The sequence below is a fragment of the Oncorhynchus kisutch genome, linkage group LG13 (genome assembly GCF_002021735.2).
Source record: "Oncorhynchus kisutch isolate 150728-3 linkage group LG13, Okis_V2, whole genome shotgun sequence".
NCBI lineage: Eukaryota > Metazoa > Chordata > Actinopteri > Salmoniformes > Salmonidae > Oncorhynchus > Oncorhynchus kisutch.
In genome coordinates, this window is record NC_034186.2 from 5566925 (window position 1) to 5586491 (window position 19567).

Genomic DNA, 19567 nt, shown 5'->3' on the forward strand with positions numbered 1-19567 from the left:
CAATGGGACTCACAAGGCCACCCACGGAGGAGTAAAAAGTTCTGATCAAATCACATTTTATTTGTCACATGTTTCGTAAACAAGAGGTGTAGACAAACAATGAAATGCAGACGTATGTGTCCTTCCCAACAATGCAGACTGACAGGCTCTTCCTAACAATGTAGACTTAAGGGGTCCTTCCCAACAATGCAGTCTGATGGGCGCTTCTCAACAATGCAGATTTACGGGTCCTTCCCAACAATGCAGACTTACTGGTCCTTTCCAACAATGCAGACTGACGGGCTCTGCCCAACAATGCAGACTGACAGACTCTTCCCAACAATGCAGACTTACGGGTCCTCCCAACAATGCAGACTTACTGGTCCTTCCCAACAATGCAGACTGACAAGCTCTTCCCAACAATGCAGACTGACAGGCTCTTCCCAACAATGCAGACTTACTGGTCCTTTCCAACAATGCAGACTGACAGGCTCTGCCCAACAATGCAGACTGACAGGCTCTTCCCAACAATGCAGACTTACAGGTCATCCCAACAATGCAGACTTACTGGTCCTTCCCAACAATGCAGACTGACAAGCTCTTCCCAACAATGCAGACTGACAGGCTCTTCCCAACAATGCAGACTTACTGGTCCTTCCCAACAATGCAGACTTACAGGCTCTTCCCAACAATGCAGACTGACAGGCTCTTCCCAACAATGCAGACTGACAGGCTTTTCCCAACATGGCAGACTTACATGCTCTTCCCAACAATGCAGACTTACAGGCTTTTCCCAACAATGCAGACTTACAGCACATCCCAACAATGCAGACTTACAGGCTCTTCCCAACAATGCTGACTTACAGGCTTTTTCCAACAATGCAGACTTACAGGATCTTCCCAACAATGCAGACTTACGGGCTCTTCCCAACAATGCTGACTGACAGGCTCTTCCAAACAATGCTGACTGACAGGCTCTTCCCAACAATGCAGACTGACATGCTCTTCCCAACAATGCTGACTTACTGGCTCTTCCCAACAATGCTGACTGACAGGCTCTTCCCAACAATGCTGACTGACAGGCTCTTCCCAACAATGCTGACTGACAGGCTCTTCCCAACAATGCTGACTGCCAGGCTCTTCCCAACAATGCTGACTGACTGGCTCTTCTCAACAAGGCAGACTTAAAGGCTCTTCCCAACAAGGCAGACTTACAGGCTCTTCCCAACAAGGCAGACTTACGGGCTCTTCCCAACAAGGCAGACTTACGGGCTCTTCCCTACATCCGTTTGCATGGCACGAGTCTCTGTGTCTTCGACTGAGCTTTCAGTCCTGTCCAGTTCCCATTCCACTAAGGCATTAACATCCCTTGGAACCCACAGTCTCACAATGCCCCCCACCCTTCTCTAGAAGGGTAACCTAGGCAACTTTGGTTGCTTTTTCTTCAGGAGTACTGTGTTTCTTTGAAGGGTAGACTGACTAGGCACAAATAAGTCAGCGCTCATCTCAGTCTCTTGTCCCCGTGCCAGTGACTTGATGCTTTGAAACAACCCCAGAGTAAGGTTTGAGCCTGTTGTAGTTTACCATGGCACAATGTACTACTTCATACAGCACCTCTGATAGTTTATTTTTGCAAATTTTTGAAAGGACCCTTTGAATTTCTTCCTCAGTTTGAGTGACAACCCTCTTTGTCCTCTGATTATCTCTAAGCCACACATTCATTTTCCTCATGTCTCTGGGGTGTCACCTTTTAGATTAAAGTATTGCTTTTGTTTGCCTGTGGCTTTTAGGTGATTTCTCTTTACAGCTTCCCTTACAGTGCTTAAATTACCCTTGCACCTTTCGCACATACTGTCTGCATTCCAAACACTTAACAGACACACCCTATCCCCTCAGCCTTCAAATTAAGTGGACACTTCTGAAGACGTATCATGACATCTGACGAGTATACACTTGCAGGGCAAGGGGCGAGGGAGGAAGGAATTGTAACGGATGTCGTCTGGAGATAGAGAGGAGGACCAATGTGCAGCGTGGTAAGTGTTCATGTCTTTTCAATAAACAAACTGAACACTGGAACAAAACAATAAACGATGTGAACAAAACGAAACAGTACCGTGTTGCCCAAACCCTCACACGGAAACAAACACCCACAAACCAAAAGTGAAACCCAGGCTACCTAAGTATGATTCTCAATCAGGGACAACAATTGACAGCTGCCTCTGATTGAGAACCATACTAGGCCAAACTCAAAAACAAACATAGAAAAACAAACATAGACTGCCCACCCCAACTCACGCCCTGACCATACTAAAACAAAGACAAAAACAAAGGAACTAAGGTCAGAACGTGACAGGAATTCATTTTAAAAAATGGACCGCCCTTGCCTGGAAATGTATCAGCAACGATTTTGTTTTCAGCCACCGGTAGCTTGTGGGTGCTTTATAGGTGCTACCGTCAATTATGATTACATGTCTACTTATATTAACTATATAATTATTAATATACGCCTACTGTATGATAGCTAGCAAATTAATTAGCTAACTATCATTAGCCTGCCTAGCTGGAACTTCTAAAGGAGTCAAATGTTTTATTTCTACAATTTCCAAAAGATAACCAAAGAAAAATATCATTACTTTTACGAGATGTGTTTGTGCACTATTAGCACAATTTCTCACTTATTTACATTCGTTTTAACTTATACTTGTATGTTGAATCCATATTGACGTTGAGATTTTTCTTAGACGTACAATCATTGCAAATTGAATTATGGAGTGTTTCAGGCCCCGAAGTGAACATAATTGTACACTCACAAACTCCATTAAAAACGGCTTGGCTAATCATTTCGACCGACCACAAATATGGCCGCGGGGATTCCCCCAAGGGCATAATGCGAGGGTAGGTGGACGAGGGAGTGTCTTATATGAGTTTAAAACGCAGCCACTGAAAAAACATAATGTTTCCCTGCCTTTTGTTGTGTTCCCATAACCACATCAACCGGTAAAGTCATTTCGGTACCAAACAGCACCCTGTGTGGTGTGAACCCCTGTGGAAGATTGAACACTACTCCTGTATGGCATCACATATGGGGCGGCAGGTAGCCTAGTGGTTAGAGCTTTGGACTAGTGTCATGGCGTTGGCCTCTTTGGGTTTAGCAAGCCCCATCCCCCTCTCCCTGCCTCCCCTCTTGCCTCCTTCAACTAGGCTGCTGTGGTCAGAGAGACGTCTGCCACATGGCCACACAGTAGAGAGAGAGAGTAGATTTTCATGGAGAACAAATTAAATCCTTACACCTCACAGAACTTGAGGTACGAACAAATTTCATGTTCCGGAGAAAGTATAAAAGATCGGTGAAGAATCCAGCTACGAACTGGTCCGTTTTTCACAACTTGGGAAGCTCATGGGGGACGGTGTCGCCACATTACCATAACACTGTTTATATAATAGCCTCAGATATGAGGTTTACATCTAATTGTTGTATAAGATCAATAAGTGAGTATGATACTGTTTGTATAATTGTGTAATATGATTTTGGACTGTTTAATGAAGAAAAATACAATTCCCTTTTGATTTGAACTCAATCAGAGGACCGCCCCTGAGCCCAGTTAGGGTCAGATATCCTGGGACAGCCCTCTTCGGCCCTTCCGAATAAAACCCCCACTCGTGTTTTCGATCAGCAGACCGAGCTTACCTCAATTAAGAGATGGCTAAAGGTTGCAGACCATGTTTTTCTTCATTAGTAGGACAACGGTTGTAGACCATTGCTGAATCTTTTAACCATACCACGTGGTTAAACTCTTAGACTATCGATACCGACAGAATAAGAACAAGTCTTTGATTTTAATTACTAGTCTGCAGCTAGGAATTCGGTATCATTGAACGCTAAGAACGACAACCGGCGAAACATACATTTTATAACGAATGTCACTGAACAATCCTCTAACCACAATCGAGAGAGAGACGGACAATTCTACAAAATAAATTAACTTTTCACCAGCGATCAAGATGACACACTTAGCATAAATATATTGATTGATTGCAATTGTTCCCGAATGAGTGAGCGTTCATGTGCAAAGGATTAGCATTTAAATTGTTATAATTATCACTCTGTAGTGACTTCTTAGTCGACCCCCACTTCCCCTTTGTCTAACAAGCCGCCATGCCGGTTCAGCCCACTAGGGGCACATTCTCCTATCATTTCATATAACCACATTTACCTTGTTTGTTTGTTTATGCATTTCTGTGAATTACTTAGTTAGTAATAAATCAATTATTTAAGACAATTGATGTATGGATGACTCATAGTGAATACTTAGTTTGTGCAGATAACTAACACTTTACGATGTTTGGAATGAGACTAACATGAGGTAAAGTAAATAACCATTAATTCGAAGACTAATTGATCAGATAAAATATCTGAAAAGTTATTTTAGGAAATGGTAACTTTGTAATCTGAATATTTTTCCTTGGTGCCACAACTTCCTAGTAATTACGGTTACATGATTAATCAGTCTAATCGCGTAATAACTAATTACAGAACATCTTTGATAAAAACTATCAGTATTCAGTTAATGATAGTAAAGACACGACATTTATTATGCCCCGTGCGAGGAATCTAAGAGAGAATTAGACTTTGCTGTAGAATTCTATATATCAATGTGCAAACAGAATTGTACAAACAGACTGCTTTGTATACATTGGTTGTGTGTGTGTGTGTGTTCCCATTCGAAGGGGCTCCAGAGCGCCTCCAGTAGTGGTTTTTAGCTTCAGAGCAATGAGTGATAAATTCCAGATTTTGTCTGTTAGGCCAAACGGTACTATTTCTGTCGGTCAATGTTAACTTCTAGAGCCAGTAAGGTTAGAAATTAGAAGATATTCGTTTGGTGTCCGAGCCGAAGTATTTTTGTCCACCTACCGCACTACACCAGTGTGGACAGACTAAAGGCATACCCGTATTATGTACCGTGTCGCTCCGGTCAACACAACGCTAGCAAAGTATGCCGAATGGTTTAATGTGACGTCACTAGTAAACCCACCCTTTCCATGGTAAAGGGGACCCTATTTTGTGCTTAGAACGTATTATTTCTGAACAACGTCGGAATACGAGATGCTAAGCTCACATAGGGGGAACATTTTTCACTTCCTGTGTTCCGTTTAAATTCCTCCGCCTTGCTCGACGGAAGTCCCGCCCTTTGTACTTCCGTTTGATTTCAGCATTCTGCATCACTGCTGGTGAAGAATCGCAAGTAAATCTCTTAAAAGAAGTGTTGGAAATCCAAACGTGGATCACGTTAAAATAATCCAGAAATCTCAATTGCTTGGGTCTCATTCAATTTATTTATTTAAATTGTCGGACATACCTTTCTAGGTTCTTCCAATACATGAGACACCTTAAACTTTGCAATAGTAACCTAGATGAAACAACTTCCCAGGTGAATTTAAAGTTTCATTCCCAGATAGCCTATACAGGTTTGATTATTCATTCAATTTGATCAATCAGTAGAATCTGCTTCTGCAAACCACAATCAATCAGTCCCGCCTCCAGTGGGAATCCCATATGGCTTTGGCCTGAGGGGAAAGTGTACCATAGTAGTGAATGTACCTAACATTATCTTTATGATAATCCAGCCATCTCAATTGCTTCGGTATTATCGTCTCATTCAATTTATTTATTTAAATTGTCGAACATACCTTTCTAGGTTCTTCCAATTAAATGAGACACCTTAAACTTTGCAATAGTAACCTAGATGAACCAACTCGCCAGGTTAATTTAAAGTTTAATTCCCAGATTGCCTATCCAGGTATGATTAATCAATGATAATGATTAATCATACCTGGATAGGCTAATTCAATTTGCTTTTGCAAATTCATTCACATCCAACTTCCACAGTACTGTCCAGTACTGATGGTTCATTAACGTCTATAAATAGAATAAAATCGTTTTTGCAGCTCACAATATATCCCAAAACCTAACTTTGGAAAATTAGATTTTTTTTCCTTTCAAAATGTTCTAATAAAGTGCAAGCTATCAGAGGGGGTAGTCCCCACTCGCCTACCAGAGGGGGTAGTCCCCACTCGCCTACCAGAGGGGGTAGTCCCCACTCGCCTACCAGAGGGGGTAGTCCCCACTCGCCTACCAGAGGGGGTAGTCCCCACTCGCCTACCAGAGGGGGTAGTCCCCACTCGCCTACCAGAGGGGGTAGTCCCCACTCGCCTACCAGAGGGGGTAGTCCCCACTCGCCTACCAGAGGGGGTAGTCCCCACTCGCCTACCAGAGGGGGTAGTCCCCACTCGCCTACCAGAGGGGGTAGTCCCCACTCGCCTACCAGAGGGGGTAGTCCCCACTCGCCTACCAGAGGGGGTAGTCCCCACTCGCCTACCAGAGGGGGTAGTCCCCACTCGCCTACCAGAGGGGGTAGTCCCCACTCGCCTACCAGAGGGGGTAGTCCCCACTCGCCTACCAGAGGGGGTAGTCCCCACTCGCCTACCAGAGGGGGTAGTCCCCACTCACCTACCAGAGGGGGTAGTCCCCACTCGCCTACCAGAGGGGGTAGTCCCCACTCGCCTACCAGAGGGGGTAGTCCCCACTCGCCTACCAGAGGGGGTAGTCCCCACTCGCCTACCAGAGGGGGTAGTCCCCACTCGCCCGCTAATTAGTGAACCTCCACCCGCAAATGGATTGATCTCTGACCTCAGCAGCGATACCAACCCTAATTATGCCATTAGTGGGAAAGCAGACAACAATGCTTTCCAAAATCAACCATCGGGCGCAGGCCTCGTAAAGGTTCTCTCCAGTCTAGCCCTGATGTCTTGCCACCCGAGATTGGCATCTGTTCAATACCACAGTGCACAGCTGAAGCACTAGCAGGTAATGGGAGACATAAAGGGACAGAGGGAGAGAACCGGGAAACCAATGACAAATGCTGAAAAGGGAAACATTCTGCTAGCTATGGAACTGCACTTGAAAACAGAACAATTAAATGTAATTGCAAAAACGTATGACGATGAACAAGCACAAGCTCTTCAACAAAATCATCTTCTACAGAAACAAAATCATATGCTACAGGAACCAATCAATTTAGCCAAAACTAAATACGATGATGTCCACGCCAAACTAGATAAATCTGAAGAGTTATCTACAAACAGGAGCGCTCAACTTGATAACATGCATGCAGTTCTGTTGAACGTTACTCAGAGTAACATGGTTCTCCTCAAAACGCTGCAGACCAAAGACGATCAGTTAATAAACACAATGACAAATCAGCAGAACTCATTGAAGTCGCTGACCAAATGAATGATGAGCGAACTCGGGTGATGAAGATGGAAATATTGATTTCTAAGCAAGCGGAGGAAATCTCATCACTGAATCTCTCGCTCCGTTCTCAAGACCTCTATCTGCAAACCACGACAGATAAGTTTGAGACCGAAAAGGAGCAAGTGTGACACTCACGTGTCCAAAATCAGTACTCTAAGCGCTAAAGTGGACTATGCAATGCAGCAGAATACCACTCTTAGGTAACATCTGACGGTCATTAACAAAGACTGCCAGTTTATGGATCAAAGTTCTGTTCCTTCTTTCCACTAAAACCATCTGATTGTGGGTTGTACAGAGTGGTTCGTGTTTTGTTCATTTGTAAAAGATTGCAGGCTGGCAGAGAGCCCCCCCCCCCCCCAGAGCACCCATGACAAGGTCTGTCAAAAGGCCCGCCCTTTTGAGAGGAGAGCTGTAGACTTAATGAGTTTGTTTACAGAGACAGGACGAGGTAACAAACACATAATGGTCGTGTCAGATTACTTTACTAGGTGGTCAGAGGCCATATGCCATACCCAATCAGGAAGCAGTAACAGTTGCCAAGAAACTGGTAGAGGAATGTGTGTTGAAGCTAGGGCGTATCCATAGTGACCAGGGGTGAAATTTTAAATGAACTATTTTTTAGAGAAAACATGTAAAACGGACTCATTAAGTCTACAGCTCTCCTCTCAAAAGGACGGACTGTGACAGACCTTGTCATGGGGTGCTCTGGGAGGGGGGAGGGGGGGTGGCTGGACCCTGTAAATTGTATGCAGCGTATGCCACACAGCACTTACACCACTGCTTTATGGCTCTCTGCTAGCCTGGCCAGTTAAATCTTGCTCTAATTTTACTCGTTGAGTTTTTTCAACACCTAAATAGCCTCCTGTTCTATCATTGTGGATAAAGGTGAAGTATCTCCTGTACGAGTTCCTGTGGTACAACCCCTCTCCAGATGGTGTCATCTGTCTCATAGTTTAAAAAAATCACTGACTACTTTATTATATGGAACCCTAGTCACTTTAATAATGTTTACATATCTTGCATTACTCATCTCATATGTGTATATACTGTATTCTATACTATTCTACTGTATCTTAGTCTATGCATTGCCCATCTCATATGTGTATATACTGTATTCTATACTACTGTATCTTAGTCTATGCATTACTCATCTCATATGTTTACACTGTATTCTATACTATTCTACTGTATCTTAGTCTATGCATTACTCATCTCATATGTGTATATACTGTATTCTATACTATTCTACTGTATCTTAGTCTATGCATTACTCATCTCATATGTGTATATACTGTATTCTATACTATTCTACTGTATCTTAGTCTATGCATTACTCATCTCATATGTGTATATACTGTATTCTATACTATTCTACTGTATCTTAGTCTATGCATTACTCATCTCATATGTGTATATACTGTATTCTATACTATTCTACTGTATCTTAGTCTATGCATTACTCATCTCATATGTGTATATACTGTATTCTATACTATTCTACTGTATCTTAGTCTATGCATTACTCATCTCATATGTGTATATACTGTATTCTATACTATTCTACTGTATCTTAGTCTATGCATTACTCATCTCATATGTGTATATACTGTATTCTATACTATTCTACTGTATCTTAGTCTATGCATTACTCATCTCATATGTGTATATACTGTATTCTATACTATTCTACTGTATCTTAGTCTATGCATTACTCATCTCATATGTGTATATACTGTATTCTATACTATTCTACTGTATCTTAGTCTATGCATTACTCATCTCATATGTGTATATACTGTATTCTATACTATTCTACTGTATCTTAGTCTATGCATTACTCATCTCATATGTATATATACTGTATTCTATACTATTCTACTGTATCTTAGTCTATGCATTACTCATCTCATATGTGTATATACTGTATTCTATACTACTGTATCTTAGTCTATGCATTACTCATCTCATATGTTTACACTGTATTCTATACTATTCTACTGTATCTTAGTCTATGCATTACTCATCTCATATGTGTATATACTGTATTCTATACTATTCTACTGTATCTTAGTCTATGCATTACTCATCTCATATGTGTATATACTGTATTCTATACTATTCTACTGTATCTTAGTCTATGCATTACTCATCTCATATGTGTATATACTGTATTCTATACTATTCTACTGTATCTTAGTCTATGCATTACTCATCTCATATGTGTATATACTGTATTCTATACTATTCTACTGTATCTTAGTCTATGCATTACTCATCTCATATGTGTATATACTGTATTCTATACTATTCTACTGTATCTTAGTCTATGCATTACTCATCTCATATGTGTATATACTGTATTCTATACTATTCTACTGTATCTTAGTCTATGCATTACTCATCTCATATGTGTATATACTGTATTCTATACTATTCTACTGTATCTTAGTCTATGCATTACTCATCTCATATGTGTATATACTGTATTCTATACTATTCTACTGTATCTTAGTCTATGCATTACTCATCTCATATGTGTATATACTGTATTCTATACTATTCTACTGTATCTTAGTCTATGCATTACTCATCTCATATGTGTATATACTGTATTCTATACTATTCTACTGTATCTTAGTCTATGCATTACTCATCTCATATGTATATATACTGTATTCTATACTATTCTACTGTATCTTAGTCTATGCATTACTCATCTCATATGTGTATATACTGTATTCTATACTATTCTACTGTATCTTAGTCTATGCATTACTCATCTCATATGTGTATATACTGTATTCTATACTATTCTACTGTATCTTAGTCTATGCATTACTCATCTCATATGTGTATATACTGTATTCTATACTACTGTATCTTAGTCTATGCATTACTCATCTCATATGTGTATATACTGTATTCTATACTACTGTATCTTAGTCTATGCATTACTCATCTCATATGTGTATATACTGTATTCTATACTACTGTATCTTAGTCTATGCATTACTCATCTCATATGTGTAGATACTGTATTCTATACTATTCTACTGTATCTTAGTCTATGCATTACTCATCTCATATGTGTAGATACTGTATTCTATACTATTCTACTGTATCTTAGTCTATGCATTACTCATCTCATATGTGTATATACTGTATTCTATACTATTCTACTGTATCTTAGTCTATGCATTACTCATCTCATATGTGTATATACTGTATTCTATACTATTCTACTGTATCTTAGTCTATGCATTACTCATCTCATATGTGTATATACTGTATTCTATACTATTCTACTGTATCTTAGTCTATGCATTACTCATCTCATATGTGTATATACTGTATTCTATACTATTCTACTGTATCTTAGTCTATGCATTGCCCATCTCATATGTGTATATACTGTATTCTATACTATTCTACTGTATCTTAGTCTATGCATTACTCATCTCATATGTGTATATACTGTATTCTATACTATTCTACTGTATCTTAGTCTATGCATTGCCCATCTCATATGTGTATATACTGTATTCTATACTATTCTACTGTATCTTAGTCTATGCATTACTCATCTCATATGTGTATATACTGTATTCTATACTATTCTACTGTATCTTAGTCTATGCATTACTCATCTCATATGTGTATATACTGTATTCTATACTATTCTACTGTATCTTAGTCTATGCATTACTCATCTCATATGTGTATATACTGTATTCTATACTATTCTACTGTATCTTAGTCTATGCATTACTCATCTCATATGTGTATATACTGTATTCTATACTATTCTACTGTATCTTAGTCTATGCATTACTCATCTCATATGTGTATATACTGTATTCTATACTATTCTACTGTATCTTAGTCTATGCATTACTCATCTCATATGTGTATATACTGTATTCTATACTATTCTACTGTATCTTAGTCTATGCATTACTCATCTCATATGTGTATATACTGTATTCTATACTATTCTACTGTATCTTAGTCTATGCATTACTCATCTCATATGTGTATATACTGTATTCTATACTATTCTACTGTATCTTAGTCTATGCATTACTCATCTCATATGTGTATATACTGTATTCTATACTATTCTACTGTATCTTAGTCTATGCATTACTCATCTCATATGTGTATATACTGTATTCTATACTATTCTACTGTATCTTAGTCTATGCATTACTCATCTCATATGTGTATACACTGTATTCTATCCTATTCTACTGTATCTTAGTCTATGCATTACTCATCTCATATGTGTATATACTGTATTCTATACTATTCTACTGTATCTTAGTCTAGGCATTACTCATCTCATATGTGTATACACTGTATTCTATCCTATTCTACTGTATCTTAGTCTATGCATTACTCATCTCATATGTGTATATACTGTATTCTATACTATTCTACTGTATCTTAGTCTATGCATTGCCCATCTCATATGTGTATATACTGTATTCTATCCTATTCTACTGTATCTTAGTCTATGCATTGCCCATCTCATATGTGTATATACTGTATTCTATACTATTCTACTGTATCTTAGTCTATGCATTACTCATCTCATATGTGTATATACTGTATTCTATACTATTCTACTGTATCTTAGTCTATGCATTGCTCATCTCATATGTGTATATACTGTATTCTATACTATTCTACTGTATCTTAGTCTATGCATTGCTCATCTCATATGTGTATATACTGTATTCTATACTATTCTACTGTATCTTAGTCTATGCATTACTCATCTCATATGTGTATATACTGTACTCTATACTATTCTACTGTATCTTAGTCTATGCATTACTCATCTCATATGTGTATATACTGTATTCTATACTATTCTACTGTATCTTAGTCCATGCATTACTCATCTCATATGTTTACACTGTATTCTATACTATTCTACTGTATCTTAGTCTATGCATTACTCATCTCATATGTGTATACACTGTATTCTATACTATTCTACTGTATCTTAGTCTATGCATTACTCATCTCATATGTTTACACTGTATTCTATCCTATTCTACTGTATCTTAGTCTATGCATTACTCATCTCATATGTTTACACTGTATTCTATCCTATTCTACTGTATCTTAGTCTATGCATTACTCATCTCATATGTGTATATACTGTACTCTATACTATTCTACTGTATCTTAGTCTATGCATTGCCCATCTCATATGTGTATATACTGTATTCTATACTATTCTACTGTATCTTAGTCTATGCATTACTCATCTCATATGTGTATATACTGTATTCTATACTATTCTACTGTATCTTAGTCTATGCATTACTCATCTCATATGTGTATACTGTATTCTATACTATTCTACTGTATCTTAGTCTGTGCATTACTCATCTCATATGTGTATATACTGTATTCTATACTATTCTACTGTATCTTAGTCTGTGCATTACTCATCTCATATGTGTATATACTGTATTCTATACTATTCTACTGTATCTTAGTCTATGCATTACTCATCTCATATGTGTATATACTGTATTCTATACTATTCTACTGTATCTTAGTCTATGCATTACTCATCTCATATGTGTATATACTGTATTCTATACTATTCTACTGTATCTTAGTCTATGCATTACTCATCTCATATGTGTATATACTGTATTCTATACTATTCTACTGTATCTTAGTCTATGCATTACTCATCTCATATGTGTATATACTGTATTCTATACTATTCTACTGTATCTTAGTCTATGCATTGCCCATCTCATATGTGTATATACTGTATTCTATACTATTCTACTGTATCTTAGTCTATGCATTACTCATCTCATATGTGTATATACTGTATTCTATCCTATTCTACTGTATCTTAGTCTATGCATTACTCATCTCATATGTGTATATACTGTATTCTATACTATTCTACTGTATCTTAGTCTATGCATTGCCCATCTCATATGTGTATATACTGTATTGTATACTATTCTACTGTATCTTAGTCTATGCATTGCCCATCTCATATGTGTATATACTGTATTCTATACTATTCTACTGTATCTTAGTCTATGCATTACTCATCTCATATGTGTATATACTGTATTCTATACTATTCTACTGTATCTTAGTCTATGCATTACTCATCTCATATGTGTATATACTGTATTCTATACTATTCTACTGTATCTTAGTCTATGCATTACTCATCTCATATGTTTACACTGTATTCTATACTATTCTACTGTATCTTAGTCTATGCATTACTCATCTCATATGTGTATATACTGTATTCTATACTATTCTACTGTATCTTAGTCTATGCATTACTCATCTCATATGTGTATATACTGTATTCTATACTATTCTACTGTATCTTAGTCTATGCATTACTCATCTCATATGTGTATATACTGTATTCTATACTATTCTACTGTATCTTAGTCTATGCATTGCCCATCTCATATGTATATATACTGTATTCTATACTATTCTACTGTATCTTAGTCTATGCATTACTCATCTCATATGTTTACACTGTATTCTATCCTATTCTACTGTATCTTAGTCTATGCCTCTCTGACAATGCTCGTCCTTATATTTATATATTCTTACTTCCATTCCTTTACTTAGATTTGTGTGTATTGGGTATATGTTGTGCAATGGTTAGATATTACTGTACTGTCGGAGCTAGAAACACAAGCATTTTGCTACACCCACAATAACATCTGCTAAACACGTGATATGTGACTAATAACATTTGATTTGATTTGAATACTTCCTCTCCTGTTTTGACAGTGGCCAACTGGCACATGCTCTCTCTCTCGTTCTCTCTCTCTCTCTCTCTCTCGTTCTCTCTCGTTCTCTCTCTCTCTCGTTCTCTCTCTCTCTCTCGTTCTCTCTCTCTCTCGTTCTCGCTCTCGTTCTCTCGCTCTCTCTCTCTCGTTCTCGTTCTCTCTTTCTCTCTCTCTCTCTCTCTCTCTCGTTCTCGTTCTCTCTCGTTCTCGTTCTCTCTCTCTCGTTCTCTCTCTCTCGTTATCTCTCTCTCTCGTTATCTCTCTCGTTCTCTCTCTCTCATTCTCTCTCTCGTTCTCTCTCTCTCTCTCGTTCTCTCTCTCTCTCTCTCTCATTCTCTCTCTCTCTCTCTCTCTCTCTCATTTCTGGAAGAGGACTGCCCCTATGCCTGTGTCGCTATCCATTATGAAATATAGATTTGGGTCCGGGAAAGCCAGTTTGGGGGGGGGGGGGGTAAGCTTGGATTTTAATGAATTAAAAGCCACTTCACACGCTGCATTCCACTCAAAACATTGTCCCCCTTATTTGTCAATCTGTACAAAGGCATCCGTCAACACTACAAAACTGGGGCTAGGCCATGAACTGACTGTCTCTGTTTTCAAGGGGTCAGTGGACACTCCCTCAGCCGAGATAACGTTTCCCAGGTAGCTCACCTACGACCTGAAGAAACGGCACTTAGAAGGCTTCACCTTCTAAGTCCTGCCTGCTCCGATCTGGTGAAAACCTCGTCTAAACGTTTCACATCCTCCTGGAATGTAGGACCAAACACTACGATGTTGTCTAAGTACACCAGACATGTTGTCCACTGTAAATCAGCCAGAACCAGGTCCATGAGACGCTGGAAGCTGTTTGGAGCATTTGTCAACCCAAACCCTATAACCTGGAATTCAAAAAGCCCTTGCTTTGTCACAAAAACAGTTTTGCAGCCATCCTCGGGATGCATCTCGACTTTGCCGGTACCCACTGGCTAAGTCTAAAGTGGAAAACCACTGAGCTAGCGAGTCCAAGGTCTCGTCGATCCTAGGAAGTGGATAAGCATCTTTAACCAGTGTTCTCGTTTAACCTTCTGTAAATCGCACAGAACCTGATTGAGCCGTCCTCCTTTCTTACTAACACCACTGGTGGTGTCCATGGACACTGTCGGATGGGTTTACTTTTCCCCTTTCTAACATGTCCTGCAAATGCTTGTGAAACTCTGCTTCCAGATGAACAGGTACCCACCTCAACACTTGTTTGATAGGCCTGGTGTCCCCTGTGTCAATCCTATTAAGGCTACCCCCCTACTTTTAATAATGACATATCAGGCAATTTCCGGCCAAACGTTCCCCTAGCGGGATGTATGTCCTAGACAGGATTTATACACTTCCACATACCTTCCAATTCATTTTTTACATCTCTCAGCTGCACCTCAGTTAGCTGGCTGAAATCTATGTCCAGCTTTTGGATGAACTGTTTTTACGTCCCACTGTGGTGGGAGAGTAATGGCAACCACAGTGCCAGCAGACCCTGCTATTGGTCAAAATAGGTCGTCCTCTGTCGTTCCCGGGGAAACTAGACCCTCCCTCCCCTCTCCCCTGGTCCAGGCTGTATCTGATCAAGCTCTATAGCAATGCTAATGGCCTCTTCCAAAGTTTTTTGGTACTCCTTTGAGCAGGTGCAAAACAAAGATCACTGCACCCAATGTGTGTAATAAAATGATCTCGCATTTTCATCTGGATAAACCTTTTGAAGCTAGCCTGCTTACATCATGACCAAAGTCACGAATGCACTCACCCACTTTACGTTTTCTGTCCTGAAAAATATCAAAAAATTGCACGAATCCAGTCAGCATGTTTCGATGGCTCAAAATGGCGCTGCAAAGCCACTTTGGTGGGAAAATGGAGGGAGAAGTCGAAACAACCTGGGAACAGCAATCAAATAACCACGAACCGAACGACAGCTGGTGGTGGATCAGCCGGGTGCCACGGACAGACGGATTGACCAGCCGGTGCTCATGCCAGAATCTTTCGAGGGGAAGGAAAGCAAATGGACTGTTTGGATTGAACAATTTGAGTTAGCAGTGAAAGTGAATGCTGTTGTAATCGTTCTTTGTATCCTGAGGTTAAAGTATTACAACATCTCAAGAGTATTTCCTCTCAGCAACAGCATGAGGAAGTTCAAACTATTTGCTGCTCGCCATCCATTCACTGCTGTTAACTCAAAATGTGTCAAATAAGGTCTAGTGTTTTTGTGTGGTTTAGGCCCGGACCATCACAGTAGGTGTCAGCAGAGCATGTTGAACATCTGATACATACATCCTTAGGTCAGCAACAGCCTGCCTCACTGCCTGTGTCACACCCTGATCGGTGTCACACCCTGATCGGTGTCACACCCTGATCGGTGTCACACCCTGATCGGTGTCACACCCTGATCTGTGTCACACCCTGATCTGTGTCACACCCTGATCTGTGTCACACCCTGATCTGTTTCACCTGTCTTGTGCTTGTCTCCAACCGCCACCAGGTGTCTCTCATTTTTCCCCAGTATCCCCTGTGTATTTATACCTGCGTTTTCTGTTTGTCTGTTGCCAGTTCAGTCTTGTATTGTCAGGTCATACCAGCGTGTTTCCCATTGTTTTCCTGTTCTCAAGTTTTTGTTTCTAGTCTTCCCCGGTTCTGACCTTTTCTGCCTGTCCTGAACTTTTACTGACTCTGACCTGGTTACGAACCTCTGCCTGCCCTCGACCTGCCTTTTGCCTGCCTCTGTGTTCTAATACATAATCAGAGAATTTAACTATCCGCCTCCTGTCTGTATCTGGGTCTTATCCTGGGTCGTGATAGTAAGCAGCAGATTACAGTGAAATATACTCTATATTTTTTAAGAGAAATGCCATGACAGTGGAGGTGCAACTTAGAAATAGCCCCCCCAAAAAAACACAACCAATACATTTTCACCCGCGACAGCGTTTTCAAAGTATCCCAATTTGGCGGGAAAACCGTGAACATGGCAACAATGCTTTCAAGACTATTCGAAACTCGAAACCTCAGAGTTAAAACATTTGACTAGCTACATTTTTGCATAGAGGTTCCTATTGGTTGATTCGGATACCACAGATAGAACAATGAGACAGATATTTCACCAGATGTATAAATGTGAAGCATCCGCTTGGCTTTTCCACTCACTTCCAAATATGGTGGTGAAAGGAAGCCCAGTGGCCGGCAGTGGGAGAAGATGGAATTGCACATGTGCACCTCGCAGAGTAGGCGTTCCCTAACGGATGTACCAATAGAATCTTGCTAGCTCCTGCTTGGCTCTGCCCACCTCCTTGCTTGTTCTGCACACTATGACTCATTTAATTCACATTGGAAACGACAGGCTGTGGTCTATCTTGGTTTAGTTATAAAAAATCTTTGCTGATACTTTCCCAAGTGTGAAACTTTTTGCAACAACTTTGCAATAAGAAAATGGCAGAGTTCCCGAGTTGTCTTGAACCAAGCACTATTGTTATATCAAAGATTTTGGATAAATGATGACAGTTCACTCAGGCCGTTTACCATTGAATAAAATGCTACATTCCGGTCTGCTCTCCCATAGTTCTTATTATACCCAGCCCTAACTAACAGTCCTAACTCGGCAGAAAATCTGTCAATGAGAAAGTGTCAAATTCTGTCTACAAAAAAAATTATGGCCTACTTGCTACCTGAGGTTTATTTGATCGAATATAAGTTTTGTAGTGCTTAAGATGTTGAGTGTACTGATATACAGTGCCTTCGGAAAGTATTCAGACCACTTGACTTTTTCCACATTTTGTTACGTTACAGCCTTATTCTAAAATGGAATACATTGTATTTTACATTGTATATTTCATCAAGGATCTCTTTGTACTTTACTCCATTCATCTTTCCCTCGATCCTGACTAGTTTCCCAGTCCCTGCCGCTGAAAAACATCCTCACAACATGATGCCGCCACCACCATGCTTCACCGTAGAGATCGTGCCAGGTTTGCTGCAGATGTGACACTTGGCATTCAGGCTAAAGAGTTTAATCTTGGTTTCATCAGACCAGAGAATCTTGTTTATCATGGTCTGACAGTCCTTTAGGTGCCTTCTGGCAAACTCCAAGCGGGCTGTCATGTACATTTTACTGAGAAGTGGCTTCTGTCTGGCCATTCTACCATAAAGGCCTGATTGGTGGAATGCTGCAGAGATGGTAGTCCTTCTGGAAGGTTCTCCCATCTCCACAGAGGAACTCTAGAGCTCTGTCAGAGTGACTATGGGTTTCTTGGTCACCTTCCTGACCAAGGATTGCTCAGTTTGGTAGGGCGGCCAGCTCTAGGAAGAGTCTTGGTGGTTCCAAACTTCTTCCATTTAAGAATGATGGAGGCCACTGTGTTCTTGGGGATCACAATGCTGCAGATATTTTTTGGTACCCTTCCCCAGATCTGTGCCTCGACACAATCCTGTCTCGGAGCTCTACGGACAATTCCTTCGACCTCATGGTTTTTGCTCCGACATGCACAGTTTTTTAAAATTTGTAATACATTTGCAAACATTTCTAAAAACCTGTTTTCGCTTTGTCATTATGGGGTATTGTGATGTCATTATGGGGTATTGTGATGTCATTATGGGGTATTGTGATGTCATTATTGCTGAGGATTTTTTTATTTCTTTTTAAAATCCATTTTTAGAATAAGGCTGTAACGTAACAGAATGTGCAAAATGTCAAGGGGTCTGAATACTTTCCGAAGGCACTGTATTTTGGCCCGATACCATAACCCCTTGTGGCTTATTGTTTAATCCTAGCAGTCAAACAAATTCAATCGACATCCATTGATGGAAAATGATCTGGCGAGTTTAACACGGGTGAATTGATCTTTTCTCTTGCCATATATTTAAATTCCTTTGCTAAGTAATCTCAAAGCTTGCAATAATTCTTATATTGAGGAAACTCAAATTTTGCTTCTGACATCGTTACAAGTTACACGGAACCCAAACTGGCTGCGCGCGTTGCGTATTTTGTCCCCCCACACAAAATGCGATCACGACACGCAGATTAATATATCAACACAAGTTCTGAATGAATGACATTAATTTGGGGACAGGTCGAAACGCATTAAACATTTATGCCAATTTAGCCAGTTAGCATGCACTTGTTAGCTAATTTGTCCTATTTAACTAGCTTGCTGTTGCTAGCTAATTTGTCCTATTTAACTAGCTTGCTGTTGCTAGCTAATTTGTCCTATTTAACTAGCTTGCTGTTGCTAGCTAATTTGTCCTATTTAACTAGCTTGCTGTTGCTAGCTAATTTGTCCTATTTAACTAGCTTGCTGTTGCTAGCTAATTTGTCCTATGTAACTAGCTTGCTGTTGCTAGCTAATTTGTCCTGGGATATAAACATTGAGTTGTTATTTTACCTGAAATGCACAAGGTCCTCTACTCCGCCAATTAATCCACACATAAAACGGTCAACCGAATCGTTTCCAGTCATCTC

At 39.8% G+C, this 19567-nt stretch overlaps 1 protein-coding gene across 4 annotated transcripts in view; it reads right to left on the bottom strand.

Moving 5' to 3' along the window:
* The window catches only part of dzip1l (DAZ interacting zinc finger protein 1-like), a 52568-nt gene extending 36392 nt beyond the window's left edge, over positions 1-16176 (bottom strand). For all 4 annotated transcript variants that reach the window (XM_031785433.1, XM_031785435.1, XM_031785434.1 and 1 more), the window contains exon 1: positions 15872-16176. The gene's annotated coding sequence lies outside the window, so the exon portion shown is untranslated. The remainder of the gene's footprint in view (positions 1-15871) is intronic.
* Positions 16177-19567: the final 3391 nt, after the last annotated feature.